This window comes from Tamandua tetradactyla, chromosome 26, assembly GCF_023851605.1.
Source record: "Tamandua tetradactyla isolate mTamTet1 chromosome 26, mTamTet1.pri, whole genome shotgun sequence".
NCBI classification, from domain to species: domain Eukaryota; kingdom Metazoa; phylum Chordata; class Mammalia; order Pilosa; family Myrmecophagidae; genus Tamandua; species Tamandua tetradactyla.
In genome coordinates, this window is record NC_135352.1 from 38,737,814 (window position 1) to 38,753,262 (window position 15,449).

Genomic DNA, 15,449 nt, shown 5'->3' on the forward strand with positions numbered 1-15,449 from the left:
GCCACACATGTCCCCCCAGAACTCAGAGATGAATCCAAAGGGACAGCTCAGTGACAGATTGCACTCACATCCTTCCATCTCCTACGATGGCCACAGTTCTAACCCTGGTGACAGCCTACATGCCAACTCCCTTTCTCTAGATGAGTTCTTCATCAGGAAGCTCTTTAATCTTCCATGCCATGAACTCACAGTAGGCCATCCCACCAGATCTAAAATATTCTAGTGTCGAAATCCTAAAATGAGCACGCTTAGAAGTGTGGGAGATGTGTAATGTCTTGATTTTTCCATAATTGGAGAATTGTAATATCTGCTTCCATCAATGTCTATGTTTCCTGCAATGATTTACTTGGAGCTTCTGTAAAGTGTTTAAAATTCCTTTCAAAATTATATTTTGGTAATATTTGGTAATATTTTGGTAATTGGAACTGAAGGGGTACAGACTATGCAACAGGACTGGATACGAATACTCAGAAATGGACAGCACAATACTCCCTAACTGTAATATAATTATGTTAAAACACTGAATGAAGCTGCATGTGAGAATGATAGAGGGAGGAGGGCTGGGGACATAAATGAAATCAGAAAGAAAGATAGATGTTAAAGATTGAAATGGTATAATCTAGGAATGCCTAGACTGTATAATAATAGTGAAATGTACAATGTACAAATTTTAAAAATGTTTTTGCATGAGGAAGAACAAAGGAATGTCATTATTGCAGGGTGCTGAAAATAGATGATAATTAATATTTTAAATGTCACCTTATGTGTGAGACTACAGCAAAAAATCTTTATTTGTTACAAAAATTATATTTTGACTAGTGCATTTCCTAACATAACTTATGTAGATAGTTTGATCGAACACCATAAGTACTTGGAGTCTCAGGTAGGACATGAGATTTTGTTGGTTTGTCCAGAGTGATGCCCCGATGAATCCCAGAGTGATTCGATCAGTGAGTGGAAAAGTATTTGCAAAGCCCCCTTTGGGGAATGGTGAGTACGGGGAGAAATTCAACTTCCCCAAGTTGAATTCTTGATATTCTCACAAGCAGTGTGGACAACCAAAGCTATGAGCTGAGCCCCCTGTCTTGGGGTTTGTTCATATGAAACTTAACCCCACAAAGGATAGGTCAAGTCTACTTAAAATCTAGGCTTAAGAGTCACCCCCAAGAGAGCCTCTTTTGTTGCTCAGATGTGGCCTCTCTCTGCAGCCAACACGACAAGCAGTCTCACCACCCTCCCCCTCTCTGCATGGGACATGACTCCCAGGGGTGTGCACCTTCCTGGTAACGTGGGACAGAAATCCTGGAATGAGCTGAGACTCAGCATCAAGCGATTGAGAAAAACCGTAGAATGAGCTGAGAATTAACATCAAGGGATTGAGAGAACCTTCTCGACCAAAAGGGGGAAGAGTGAAATGAGACTAAGTGTCAACAGCTGAGAGATTCCAAACAGAGTCGAGAGGTTATCCTGGAGGTTATTCTTACACATTAAGTAGATATCACCTTGTTGTTCAAGATGTGGTGGAGAGACTGGAGGGAACTGCCTGAAAATGTAGAGCTGTGTTCCAGTAACCATGTTTCTTGATGATGATTGAACAATGATATAGCTTTCACAATGTGACTCTGTGAATGTGAAAACCTTGTGTCTGATGCTCCTTTTATCTACCATATCAACAGATGAGTAGAACATATGGAATAAAAATAAATAATAGGGGGAACAAATGTTAAAATAAATTTAGTTTGAAATGTCAGTGATAAATGAAAATGAGGGGTAAGGGGTATGGTATGTATAATCTTTTTTTTTTTTTCTGAAGTCGTTTTATTTCTTTTTCTGTTGTCTTTTTATTTCTTTTTCTAAATCGATGCAAATGTTCTAAGAAATGATGAATATGCAACTATGTGATGATATTAAGAATTACTGATTATATATGTAGAATGGAATGATATGTTAATATTTTTGTTTGTTTGTTATTAATTTTTTTAATTAATAAAAAAGTAAAAAAAAAAATGATATTTTGAGAGTGTCAGTGGCTGAGAGTGGAGAAGTTATCCTGTAGGTTATTCTTACATGTTATATAGATGTGTTAGTTAGATTCAGTTGTCAGCTTGGCCAGGTGAACATACCTAGTCTTGTTGCTGTAGGCATAAGCCAATGGTACATGAACCTCATCTGTTGCTAATTACATCTGCAGTCAGCTAGGAGGCGTGTCTGCTGCAATGAGTGACCTTTGACTTAATTGGCTGGTGCTTAAATGAAAGATCGCAATGTAGCGAAGCTAAGCAGCTCGGCATTCCTCATCTCAGCACTTGCAGCTCAGCCCAGGCCTTTGGAAGTACAGAAAGAAGTCACCCTGGGGAAAGTTGTTGGAACCCAGGGCCCTGGAGAGAAGACCAGTAGAGACCATCCTGTGCCTTCCACATAAGAAAGAACCTCAGTGGAAAGTTAGCTGCCTTTCCTCTGAAGAACCAACAAAATAAATCCCCTTTTATTAAAAGCCAATCCGTCTCTGGTGTGTTGCGTTCCCGCAGCTAGGAAACTAGAACAATAGATATCCCCTTTTTAGTTTAAGATATGTTAGAAAGGCTAGAGGGAAGTACCTGAAACTGTAGAGCTATGTTCCAGTAGCCATCTTTCTTGGAGATGATTGTATAATGATAATAGCTTTTGCAATGTGAATATGTGATTGTGAAAACCTTGTGTCTGATGCTCCTTTTATCTACAGTTATGGATAGATGAGTAAAAAATACGGATTAAAAATAAATAAGTAATAGAGGGAACAAATGTTAAAACAAAAATAAATAAATAAATTGCATGTGTTTATTTTTTAAATGATGAAATAAGTAGGAAATATCTAATTAATATAACATATCATTTTTGTTCTGTAAAAAGAAAAAGATTATACCCCAAATGGATTTTTTTAAATCACCAATTATTTTATCTCATTAGCTCACATGTCTCCAAAGAATTTTCTTCAGGAAACTTTTCACTCTGAATATCCAAGGTAATGTTCTTATGGAAGTTAAGGAAAAACTGAAAAGTTGAAAAATAATAAAGGGATGAGGACATCATACCTTCATCTCACTACCAAACAATTATAACAAACTTACTCATATTATGCATGATTTATCTATTTTATTAATGAAGTACAGAACTATAGAGAAAATAAAAAATCTTATTGTTTAATGAAAAATAGAACTTACAGGAAACAACAATCATTAGAAAGCTTCTTTCGCTATTTATCTAAAAGCTGAATGTACACAAATATTATTATATTGTGAAAAAAACAGAATTCTTCAGTTTTGCTAAGGAAAAAGTAAATGGAAATAAAAATCAGCAAATATATTGTTCCCTCTACTAAGGCAGTAATATTAGCTCTTTCCCGCATTTTTAAACAGTTTTGTTTATGTCAGATATGCTAATGTTTATGTTAATGTTAGCCTATTCATTAACATCTTCTGATCCCAACCGTGCATTCACAGAAGGCAGGTTGATGGTCATCTACTCTGTGGTAGGCACGATGCCAAGCTCTTCCATGACACTCCCATAGTCAAAGCATAAAACAAGACTCCAATGTATCACGATCACTGTGTTTGTCTCATCACAGCCATTCCACTCTGCCCTTATTGTCTGGTGGCCATAAGGTTTGGAAGACATCATAGAAAGCAGACTGAATATTGGACCATTGGCTTGTAAGAATTGTTATTATGTCTGACGCACATGGATATTTGGTTTGACAACGCTGCTATGAATTTTCAGCAGATATTTTGAAGGGATTTATTTTACATTGGTTATCCCAAACTGAAGAGCCACTGGTTTATTTCATTTGACATTAGGATGACACAAAAGAGCAATCATCTGCCAAGAAATACTTCAGAAATATTCTTGATGACAATATTTATTTAGAATGAGATGTCTTGATGCTAAGAAGAAAAGTGCAGCATATGTTGAATCTCGATTTAAAGTCAGTGCCTCAATTTGCCCCTGGCAAGTTGTACAGTTTTTTTCAAGATAATGAATATTTTAAATGTGGCGTTACCAAAAAAAAGCATAATTCTGTTCTGTCTAATATAGTGGATTTCTTTAATCTATAAGTCTAAAAAAGAAGTCTTTTTCCAGATAAAGAATGAGAAGCATCTGAATTTAGCATGATTATCAATAGGAGGGAACAGAGAAAGAAATGCAGTACTTAGAATTTCTGAAAGTCATTAAGAATTTGAACCAGAAAATCTCAAATACTATCACAAAACTCAATGCCAAATATTTTTTCCTCTAAAATTGTTCATTTTCATCTGAGACTGTTTGCCCACGTTTTCTGTTTACAAGATTTTACTCTGCATATGGTCTTTCACAGCATGTGAGTTATTTATTGGAGTTCTTTAACTTACACTATCGCTGATTTTTTAATGATTGTACTTGCAGCCTAAACCTTGCCAATCAACAGTAATGTCATTACAGATCTTTTGTTTGCTGAGAACAAACCCAAATTAGTCCTTTATTTTCTCAGCTTTCCAAAGAAACTCCAGTGAACGAAAACCCAAACTTCTACTGCCACCCTGTGGTTCCCTAAATTTTATCACATAAAACATTTCTTTGCTGCAGCAAACTGTGACTAGCATTATAAAGGGGATTTTTTCTTAAATCACTGAAATTCTTTAGCTATTTTAATCTTTACAAACAGAGACTAAAACTTTACAAATCCATAAATATCTATTATATGTACATTATCATCAATGGTGTTATTTTTATCATTGCAACAAAATAAATGCGATAATAGCCTATTACCAACTCCGTATATGTTTAAGTGATTCTTTTTTGACTTTTATTTGAAATGATTGTAGATTCACAAGAAGTTAAAAAAATAGTATATAGATTCCCATGAACCCTTTATCCACCTGCAGTTGTAGATGTAACTGTAGTTAACAGCATCTTATATAACTGCATATAACTATAGTCAATGTCTCATATAACTTCAATATCAAAACCAGGAAATTGACACTGGTTCAATACAATAATACAGAGTTTATTCAGTTTTCACCTGCACTTGTGGGTGCCCGTAGTTGTATAGAATTTGATCCCATGCATAGATTCATATAACCGGAACCATGTGTTTCATCATCAAAAGGAAATCCCTTTTTAGTTGCACCCACTTCCATTGTCCTATCCCTAGCGATCACTAATGGGTTCTTCATCCCTTTATTGTTTTCAATTCCAGGATGTTATATAAATGGAATCATATAATATATGACCATTTGAAAATGGCTTTTTTTTCACTAATAATGCCCTTGAGAACCACCCAAGTTCCTAAATGTATCAATCTTTCATTCATTTTTACTGCAGAATAGTATTTGTTTATATGGATGTTTCGGCGTTTAACAGCTCACCCATTGAAGAGCAATTGGATTACTTCTAATATTTGGCTATGATAAATAAAACTGCTTCGAGCACCCACACACAGGTTTTTTTGAGAATGTATGTTTTCATTTCTATGAAATGAATACCAGGAGTGTGACTGCTGAGTTATGTATTAATCGCATGTTTCGTTTTATAAGAAACTGACAAACTACTCACCAGAGTGACTGTGCAATTTTACATTCCCATCAACAACATGTACGAAATCCTTTTTCTCTACATTCTCTCCAGCTTTGGGTTTAATCCCTAATTTTTATTTTAGCCATTCTATGTTGTTATATCTCATTGTGATTTTAATGTGCATTTCCCTGAAGGCTGATGATTCTGAACTTTTCATTTTGCTAATTTGCCATCTCTATCTCCTTTCAGAGAAATGTCTGTTCATAAAACGCAGAGATGAAATGTAGAAAAGAGAGGGAAGCTGGTTCCCCAAGGTTTTTAAGACTAACCAGATTCAATATCAGTAACACCTACATGTAATTTAAGAGTTGGAGAATCTCCACGCCAATAGCTCTATTGACCCAGTTTTTAAGGACAGGGCCAACATTTAGCAAACCATGAAATTAAGTTTCTTTGTATGCCAAGAAAAAGAAATACAGATTAAGCCAATCTTTTGCTATAAAAGAAGAGCACAGTTTGATCAATTTAATTAGCATAAATAAGGATTACTGAAAAAGAATATTCCATAAGTAGCATTATGACATAATGATACAGTGATGTAATTCATAATATATATTTTAAAGTATATCAGTATTTTAGAAGAAAAGTTGAACAGGCTGCTATCTAATAAGTTCCTCGAGTCCTTATTATCCTAAGGCGAAGTTACTCACTGGCCCTACACCACTGCCACCTCCTGACAACTCCTCAGTTTGAGGCATAGACAGGAGACACCTTGTTGACTCAACCCACCTCACTTGTCCAGAAAAGCAAGATGACTCAGAGAAGCCAAATGAACCCATTATAAGCAAAACCAAAAAATTACACAGAGAAACAGTTGTTGGAACAAAACAGTAAGTGGTTTAGCAATTATAAGATGTAAATTTTTTTAAAAGTTGCTCAAATTTATGCAATATGTAAATAGATCCAACTTGACAATCAAAGTCTTCATGACATCACTCCTAGTCTATTAATGTTTGAAAACTAATAGCATTGTACCGTGCCTCTTTTTCCTGTGGATTACTTTATCAAATATTTAATAGTTTGAAGAACATAAACTTTTTTGAAAAACATAAATCTTAGGAGTGTGAAATGTATGTATGCATCTTTCCTTTCAGGATCATATCCATATCTTTCCAAAAGCAAGGGTCCTGTTAGCATAGCCAAAGCTTAAACAGACCACTGAGGTTGAACCACTTCTGGCATAAGAACTGGAAGGAGAAATCTCTCATTCTGCAGTGAAAAACCCTTGCTGACGGAACATCTGGATTCTGCGGGAGTGACCTGAAACACCAGTGCAACTATGTTTCTTTTGACCAGTGAGAACCTGTACCTCCTTTCCTTCATACCTAAACATAGCTCATGCATTTGTTTCAGTTTGCTAAAGCTGTTGGAATGCAATATACCAGAAACAGATTGGCTTTGCTAGCGGGGATCTATTAGGTTACAAATTTACAGTTCTAAGGCCATGAAAATATCCAAATTAAAGCATCAACAAGAAGATGCCTTCACTCAAGAAAGGCCGATCATGTCCAGGGTTTCCCTGTCACATCGGGAAGGCACATGACAAAGTATGCTGGCCTTTCTTTCCTGGATGGTTTCCAGAATGGCTCTCTCAGCTCTGTAAGGTCCTTCTGGCTTCTGCTGGGGTGTTTTCTTTCTCTCTGTGTCCTTCACTTGGATATTATCTCTCTGCTCTTTGAGTTGGCTCTAAGCTCTCTCTCTATTTTCTGCCTTTAAGACAAACCTTGAATTGAGTGGGTCACATCTCCATAGAAAAAAATAATCAAAAAGTCCTACCCTCAGTAGGTCCACACCCACAAGATTGGATTAGAAGAACATGGTTTTTCTGGGGTACATACCAATTTCAAACCAGCATAACACCCAAGGAAGTATGATCATAACCAGCATGGAGGAAGAAAGGGCATAAGAATCTGATTCAAAGTTGCTGTTACCCTGCAGAAATGAGGGGATATTATTAATTTTGGGCATTTTGAAAATAGCTAAGAAAAAAGATCATCTGTTTTATTAACTCTTCAGGGTTGACAAAGTATTATCATATATATTATTTAATTTAATTCTCACAATAACTTATACATGAAAATAGTAAAAAGTACATCCACTAGTAAAATGAAAATTATAGTGGGAATTTTTATTTGCTTTGTTTTCTATTGAGTTCTCAACAATCTTTGAAAGAGAATTATCATTGTTTAAGTTCACATAGAAATCATTTTTATGTATGCAAATCAAGAATGTGGAGAATTACATATAAGCTAATTGAACACACCCACTGACAAGCAAATAGCAATCAGCAGAACAAAGTAAACCTCACACTAAACTTTTACTACTCACAGTCAGAGGTAACACTAAGCAAATGTAATATAATCCTATACCCTTGATCTACTAAAATAAATAGTTCTGCCTTCCTCAAGGAGACTATATTGGCCTGAAGAATTAAGCTATTGTTAAAGACTCTTTTCTCTAGGTAAAGAATGATGCCATACATCTCTGTGATAAAGCAATAAGTGATATCAAGTCAAATCAATGAGAAAGAGTATTGGAGTCTTGAGAGAAAGCACTGAGCACTGGCAGTGTCAACAATATTTGGGAGGATGTGGTCATTGAATGCTCTGCTGAACAATGGGTAGATTTTGTGTAGTTAAACCAAGAAAAATAAGCAAGAGGTTCCAAGAAAAGGAGAATGTGCCTATGGGACACTGCTAGTAAATCAGTTTGAAAAGTGTAGAATGTTCATATTATGGACAAATGGATATAAAGTTAGTTGAGACTAGACAAGTCAAATAGAATAAGAAGGTCCTGGAAAAGGTTAAGGACTTTAAAATTTATCTGTCCTCAGATAACAGGATACCAGTGATGATTTTTTAAAGGGAAGTGACATAATTAAAAGAATATTTGGGGAAAATGAAACTAACACTAGTTTTACAGGCTAGCTTAGGGAGAGGCAAAGCTGGAGAAAGGAAAGCTAATTGTTTTAGTTTGCAAGCTGTTGGAATGGTGCATACCAGAAATGGAATGGCTTTTAGAAAGGGGAATTTAATAAATTACAAGTTTACAATTCTAAGCCTATAAAAATGTCCAAACTAAGGCATCCAGGGAGAGATATGTTAATCCAAGGAAGGCTAATAGGTCAGGAGCACCTCTGTCAGATGGGTGGTCACGTGGCTGGCATCTGCTGGTCCCTTGCTCCTGGGCTCTGTGTTTTCAGACTCTGTCCTTGTGGGGGTTCCTCACTTTGCTTGTGTGGGCTGGCTTTCATCTCTTGGCTTCCCCTGGCTCTCTCTAGGTTGCGGCTTGCTTAACATTTCATGGTGATGTTTGCTGGGCTCCAAGTATCTTCAGACATCTGTGTCTCTGTTCTCCAAGTGTTGGCATCTGTGTCAGCTCTGCGCTGAAGTTTCTGTTGGTTCTGTCACTTCTGTCAGCTCTCTCTCTGTCAGCTCTTCCAAAATATTTCCCCTTTTAAAGGATTCAAGTAAACTAATCAAGACTCATCTGGAACAGGTGGAGTTACATCTCCATCTAATCAAAAGACCACATCTCCATGGAGGCAATCTAATCAAATCAAAGGTTTCCACCTACAGCATTCAAACATGGCTTTTCTGGGGCACATAATACTTTCAAACCAACACAGTAATTAGGCTATTGCAGGCGGTGCAAGGTATGGGACCATAAATGCTATTTTAAAACTTGAAGACTGCTCTAATTAACCAATGAGATAATATTCCTGACATTCTCTTAAACATTGTGTCTCCTTAAAAAAGAGAAAAAAAAGATAAAACAAACAGCTTCAGGTACCATCCTTGATGGTCAGATATGTATAACAGTTATCTTAAGCCTTTTTCTCTTTGTTTTCATCCTGTTTGCCGAATTGGTTTTACTTGACACAACCTTTGAGAAGGAGAGGTGGAGGAAGGGGCCATGGGATGACTTTGGGCCCCAGAAAGAATAATCAGAGTAAGATGGTTTTAGGAAAAAGAGCTCCTTGGAAAGCCCCATAGCAGCAGTAAGAGGCAAATGGAATTTTCTGGATTTACATGTGTAAAACACTTCACAGCATTTTCATTAAAGATTAATCTGGACTGATAATGCTATCAAGTAATTTGCATAATGTCTATTCATCTTATTTATCCTGGTTCCTGATAATTTAAAAAGACCAATTAATAAACCTTTATTCTAAGCTATATATTACATGTATATTGATCTGAAGGTGGAGCCCAAAGAAGTGATTGTTACAGGTTCCACCTCTTCTCCCCAGAGGCATATTGTGGAAATTTTTTAATATTTCATTGCCTTAGAGCCCTCATCTATAAAATGGGTATAAAGATGGCTCACTTGATTGCCTAGAATTGAATGAAATAAACCTTTGAGAAGTCATTTGTTCCAACCAATGATTTCCAACATGGCCATACCAAATTTGTCTCATTTAATAACCGATGAAGGAATGTAACCAGATGTAGCAAAGATTATCCCAACAGTTGGTCCAGAATTCCTCTCTTTAGAATGTTTCTGTTCTGTAAACATGTTCTTATATTCTAGTAGTGTATCAGCTTGTGACTTCAGAGGACGGATGAAGCTCCTGTGCATGAGCTGAGAGGAGAGGTATATATTGTTTTGCTGATATATAGCTTAGAATAAAGGTTTATTAATTGATCTTTTTAAATTATCAGGAACCAGGATAAATAAGATGAATAGACATTATGCAAATTACTTGATAGCATTATCAGTCCAGATTAATCTTTAATGAAAATGCTGTGAAGTGTTTTACACATGTAAATCCAGAAAATTCCATTTGCCTCTTACTGCTGCTATGGGGCTTTCCAAGGAGCTCTTTTTCCTAAAACCATCTTACTCTGATTATTCTTTCTGGGGCCTAAAGTCATCCCATAGCCCCTTCCTCCACCTCTCCTTCTCAAAGGTTGTGTCAAGTAAAACCAATTCGGCAAACAGGATGAAAACAAAGAGAAAAAGGCTTAAGATAACTGTTATACATATCTGACCATCAAGGATGGTACCTGAAGCTGTTTGTTTTATCTTTTTTTTTCTCTTTTTTAAGGAGACACAATGTTTAAGAGAATGTCAGGAATATTATCTCATTGGTTAATTAGAGCAGTCTTCAAGTTTTAAAATAGCATTTATGGTCCCATACCTGAAAATCTTCTATTTCAGATTTTATACATCGTAGTGGAGTTATTGTTTCCTACATCTTCCCTTACTAGAATGTAAGCTTCAAGCACTATTCATTCGTCATTAAAAAAATGGTGAAATAACTTATAGAGGTTCTGCATTCTCCCTCTATAATTCATTTTAATATTCAACCAAAATTGTTAGTTGAAGGAATTATAATGAGTTGATCTTCAACTATCACTATTAGTGTCCAGCTCTGAATGTAAGACTTTGTCTGACAATCTTACAATTCACATTTCATTAAGTTTTATCAACTCATCTCCAAGAAAAAGGATAATAGTTTTCCTCCTCTGATATTCTTTTTTTTTCTTTTTTCTTTTTGCTTTTTAAAGGGAGAATTTATTAAGTTGCAAGTTTACAGTTCGAAGGCCATGAAAGTATCCCAATTAAAGCAAGTCTATAAAAATGTCCAAATTAAGGCACCAACAAGAGGTTACCTTCACTCAAAAAAGGCCAGTGATTTTCAGGGTTTCTCTCTCAACTGGAAAAGCACGCAGCAAACATGGCGACATCTGCTAGCTTCTCTCCAGGTTTCTTGTTTCATGAAGCTCCCCCAGGGGTGTATTTCTTCTTCACCTCCAAAGGTCTCTGACTGAGTGGGCTCTGCGGTCCTCGTGGCTCCCTTGTCTTTCTGTCATTCTGAAGCTTTCTCCAAGATGCTTCCTCTTTTAAAGGATCCCAGTAAACTTATCAAGACCTACCCGGAATGGGTGGAGCCACATGTCCCTCTAATCAAAGGTTACACAATTGGACGAGCCACATCTCTGCAGAGATTATCTAATCAAGTTTCCAACCTATGGTAATCCTATCCTCTGATATTTTGACATATGCTTCCATAGCCACAAAAGCCATGCGAGTTTATTGGATTAACATAATTTATTTTAACCTCAGTTTCTTTGACATGCAAGTAAAGTAAGCTGCCTAGTTCATTACACTATGAGCATCAAAACAATGTTCAGGTTTTCTTACAGTATTCCCAGTGCCAACCAGAGTGCCGAGAACGTGGTTGATGATTAATACGTATGTGATGAATAGACAATGAATTAGTAAATTGAAGCAACATCTGGCTGAATATGCTAAACATTTTTTCATCCATTTAAACTACCAGATTTGTCATCTCTAAAACAGTCTTAAGAATTAGGCAGAATCAGTGAAAAACACCCCATAATCTTTAACTAACTATGCAGAAAAGAAATGGGTACTTCTCTGTGTAACTTCTTTTCCTAAAACAAAGGCCAAACAGAAAGACTTACCTTGGTCTAGAATGCTTTGTCCCTCAATTTCCCTCTTTTTATTTACAGTTCAATTTTAAAGAATTAAATATGAAGACTAGGATAGGGCTATATTCCATCAGAGTCCAAATCCTGAGAAAGCGGCAGTGAAGAGTCACTTTTACTCAGTCCCTTCACTTCTTCACCTACAGAATATTCCTTCACCTCAGAATGGCAATCGGATTTTTTAAATAAAAATAATAAAATAAAATAAAAATGGGAGTGTGAAGTGAAATTACTGGATATAAGGCTGCAGGATTTTTGAACAATAGAGATTTCTCTCTACTGGAGAAATCTACTGGGGAACACTATATCCTTATTATCAGAATAGTGGGTCACAAAGGAAGTACATAAAAGGGCCCACTGGGATATGTGGATAAAGCAGGAACAGAAATAACATATGGTAACAGAGTGGAAAGGAATCAGTCTGTCTTTCAAATAGTTACTGTCATTTTATGTTCACAGGTGAACAATAAGAGACTGGTTATTCTGATATGTAATAAACACCTTTAAAAAGTTGTAATAGTTGTCAATCTTCTTCATTACCATTATGTGCTCAATAGAAAGGTTTCATTTCAAAAATACTTTCCAAACTATCTTAAATCCCTCATGTAAGGTGTGAAAAAGAAAAAGAAGAGAAAATAGCAATATAGGTCACTAGGGGTAAAAAAATGAACGAGACATAGACAGCATGGCTGAGAAATTCACATTGTGAAGAGAAAAATATTACATATATAGATAAGTTAACATGAAACATGGTAAATGCTATTACAGGGATGTGAACAAAATGCTAATGGAGGACGGGATAACTATGTTTCTTGAGGGAAGTTTAAGCTCTCAGCACTTGAGATTGATAATGAAATATGACAGCGAATTGTCAAGAAAAAAATGCAGGTGTGGCATTTTTCCGCCAGAAAGAACAGTTCCAAAGTGCAGCATTTGTGTAATATGAGAAGGCCAACTAGGCAGGAGCATAGAGTTCATGAGAAATATGAATGCAGAAGAGGTGGCAAAGTCTGGTAGTGTCCAGAAAAGACTCTTCTCCTAGCCAGCTAAGACGGTGGTTCCCAAATGTTAGTGTAAATCAGAATCATCGGGAGGGTTGTTCCATCTTGACCACTGGGCCAAAGAGTTTGCGTCCACCAGCTAGGGGTGGGGCCCGAGAATTTGCTTTAACATTCCCAGGTGATGCTGATCTTTCTGATCCAGGGACCGCCCTGAGAGAGCTTCTGAGAGAGGTTTTAGACTTTCGTCCTGGGGGCAAAGGAGGGACAATAGAGAACTTCATGGGAGATGGATTTCTACCCATGGCTAATGGGATATATAGAGCAAACTAATGGGAGAAAGAGAGCGGGAAAACCAATTAGGGGATATTAAATATTCTTACTGAGATATAAATGAGGGTTATAATTTCTACTATGATAGGTAGAAATTGGGAGGAAGAGGAGAGACTAAGAAATATTTCTTAGATAGAAGCAATAAGATTTGACTTCCTCTTGGAGGCTAATTGCCATTAATAAGAGTGTTTTGAGTGGGGGTTGCATCTGAAACTCAGTTTACGAATTCAGTTGTGCCCTAGCTCTGTTTTTTATTAAACCACCTTAATTTCAATCTCCATGCCTTATCTGGTTGTGAAACTTATCAGTCCTTCTTTTAGACTTCCCTGCCTAACCCAGACTTGGGTACTTGTTCTGAGGTCACAGGCAGTGATGTCAGGGGCCCTTTAGCCATCTGCACCAATCTTTGGGATTGCCTTGCCTCTGCATAGCTCCTTCAGGCTGGGCAGATGTTCACTGCTCCACACCTCCTTAAGGTGGAGGAAGCTACAATCTGTGAGGCAGCCTAAGGCTTCTGGGCCAGAAGAAGCCAGCTCTTTAGGCACTGCCGTGAAGCTCTCAAGATCCACAAGCCGACCTCCCCATTTCCCTCAGCCTTTAGGAACATCTTTCTACTCTGGGGAAACATTTATTCCTTTCTATTTTATAGAGGCACTCTACCTCTGTTTTTGAATTACACCCCATCCTTTTTTTACATCCTTCCAAACCCTCTAAACTCCCTGAAGGTCTTAGCTTTGAAGAAAATGAAAGGCAGAGCAATTTGCAAGCCAGTTCCACTTTCTGTTCTACCCCTAAAAAACAGCTTAAATAATGGGGGTGGAGAGTGAGGGTGGTCAGAAAGAGAGCTGAAAATACTGAAGAGAAAATTTTAGTATATATATGAACACACACACATAACACACATACTTACACATGTATCATGCAGCACTATCTTGACCATACATTTTACATGTTACATTGACTCATTTCATACTCATACAACCATCCAAAACAAGAGTTTTGTCGCCATTTTATAAATGAGAAAACTGAGGCCAAAATTCATCCAGCTAGTCATTCCACTAATTTCTGCCTAATTATGAGTTGTTTAAGGAGTAAATAATTTGTACTTTTCCACAGATCTACCAAAAAAAAAAAAAATAGAGCTCCAGAAAGGTTAACCCAAGCAGCCTTGATTGTATCTTAGTTTTAAACACTAATCTTAGTAAGACATCAGATCTTATGCGATTATACTAGATGCCTGATATTCTTATACCATATGGAATGTCTGTGTTCTAAAATCATATCTTACCCCTTGTACTGCCCCCTCCCTGGCTAAACACGCAGATGGTCGCCACCAGAGAACCCCTGTTCCTGTCCCAGTAAACCCATGTCTGCTTCTGGGCCCACCGTGCTTTTCAGTTTAACAGCCCCATACTCTGCACAGACGTGGTCTAGGCCAGGCCACTTATATTGATATTTATAAAGATATTTAAAGGCATAGAGTAGCCTCGCATCCCAGAGAAATATATAAAAATGGGTCTTAACATGAATGTAACATCAAATATTTATTTGAAAATTTTTGCCTTAACTTTGGACCTTGTGACAAAGTGTTTTTGGACTTTGGAACTGAAGACAGGATTAATACTTACATCTCTAGAATGCCTAATTGAATTGACTATAAATAGTAGATTTAAAAATTGTAATTTATAGTCACACCAGTAAATAGAAATGGACACCGCATGGTGAGCCCCAGGCACTGTTAAGGGGCTGGCTGTAGACATGGAGTAAGTCCCTAAGCACTTACTGCCAAGACCTGTTGTGTGTTTCTTGAGACACTGATGGAGTTTTTAGTTTAGGGCACTCTTAACCGTATTAGGGATTCATGGTGGAGTAAGTTCCCCAGGGGAAGGCAGTAATAGAGCGGGAAAGTGAAAAAAAAAAATTGCTACGACATTTTTATAAGGAATTTTTAAAAATGTATCCAATTTATTTTTATTCATTTCTTTTGACTCAAAAATTCTTTCAAGAATCTAGTCATTTCACTGTCAATTAGGCAAGCCTGCAGTTCCCAGTTATTCACAAACACTAAGTT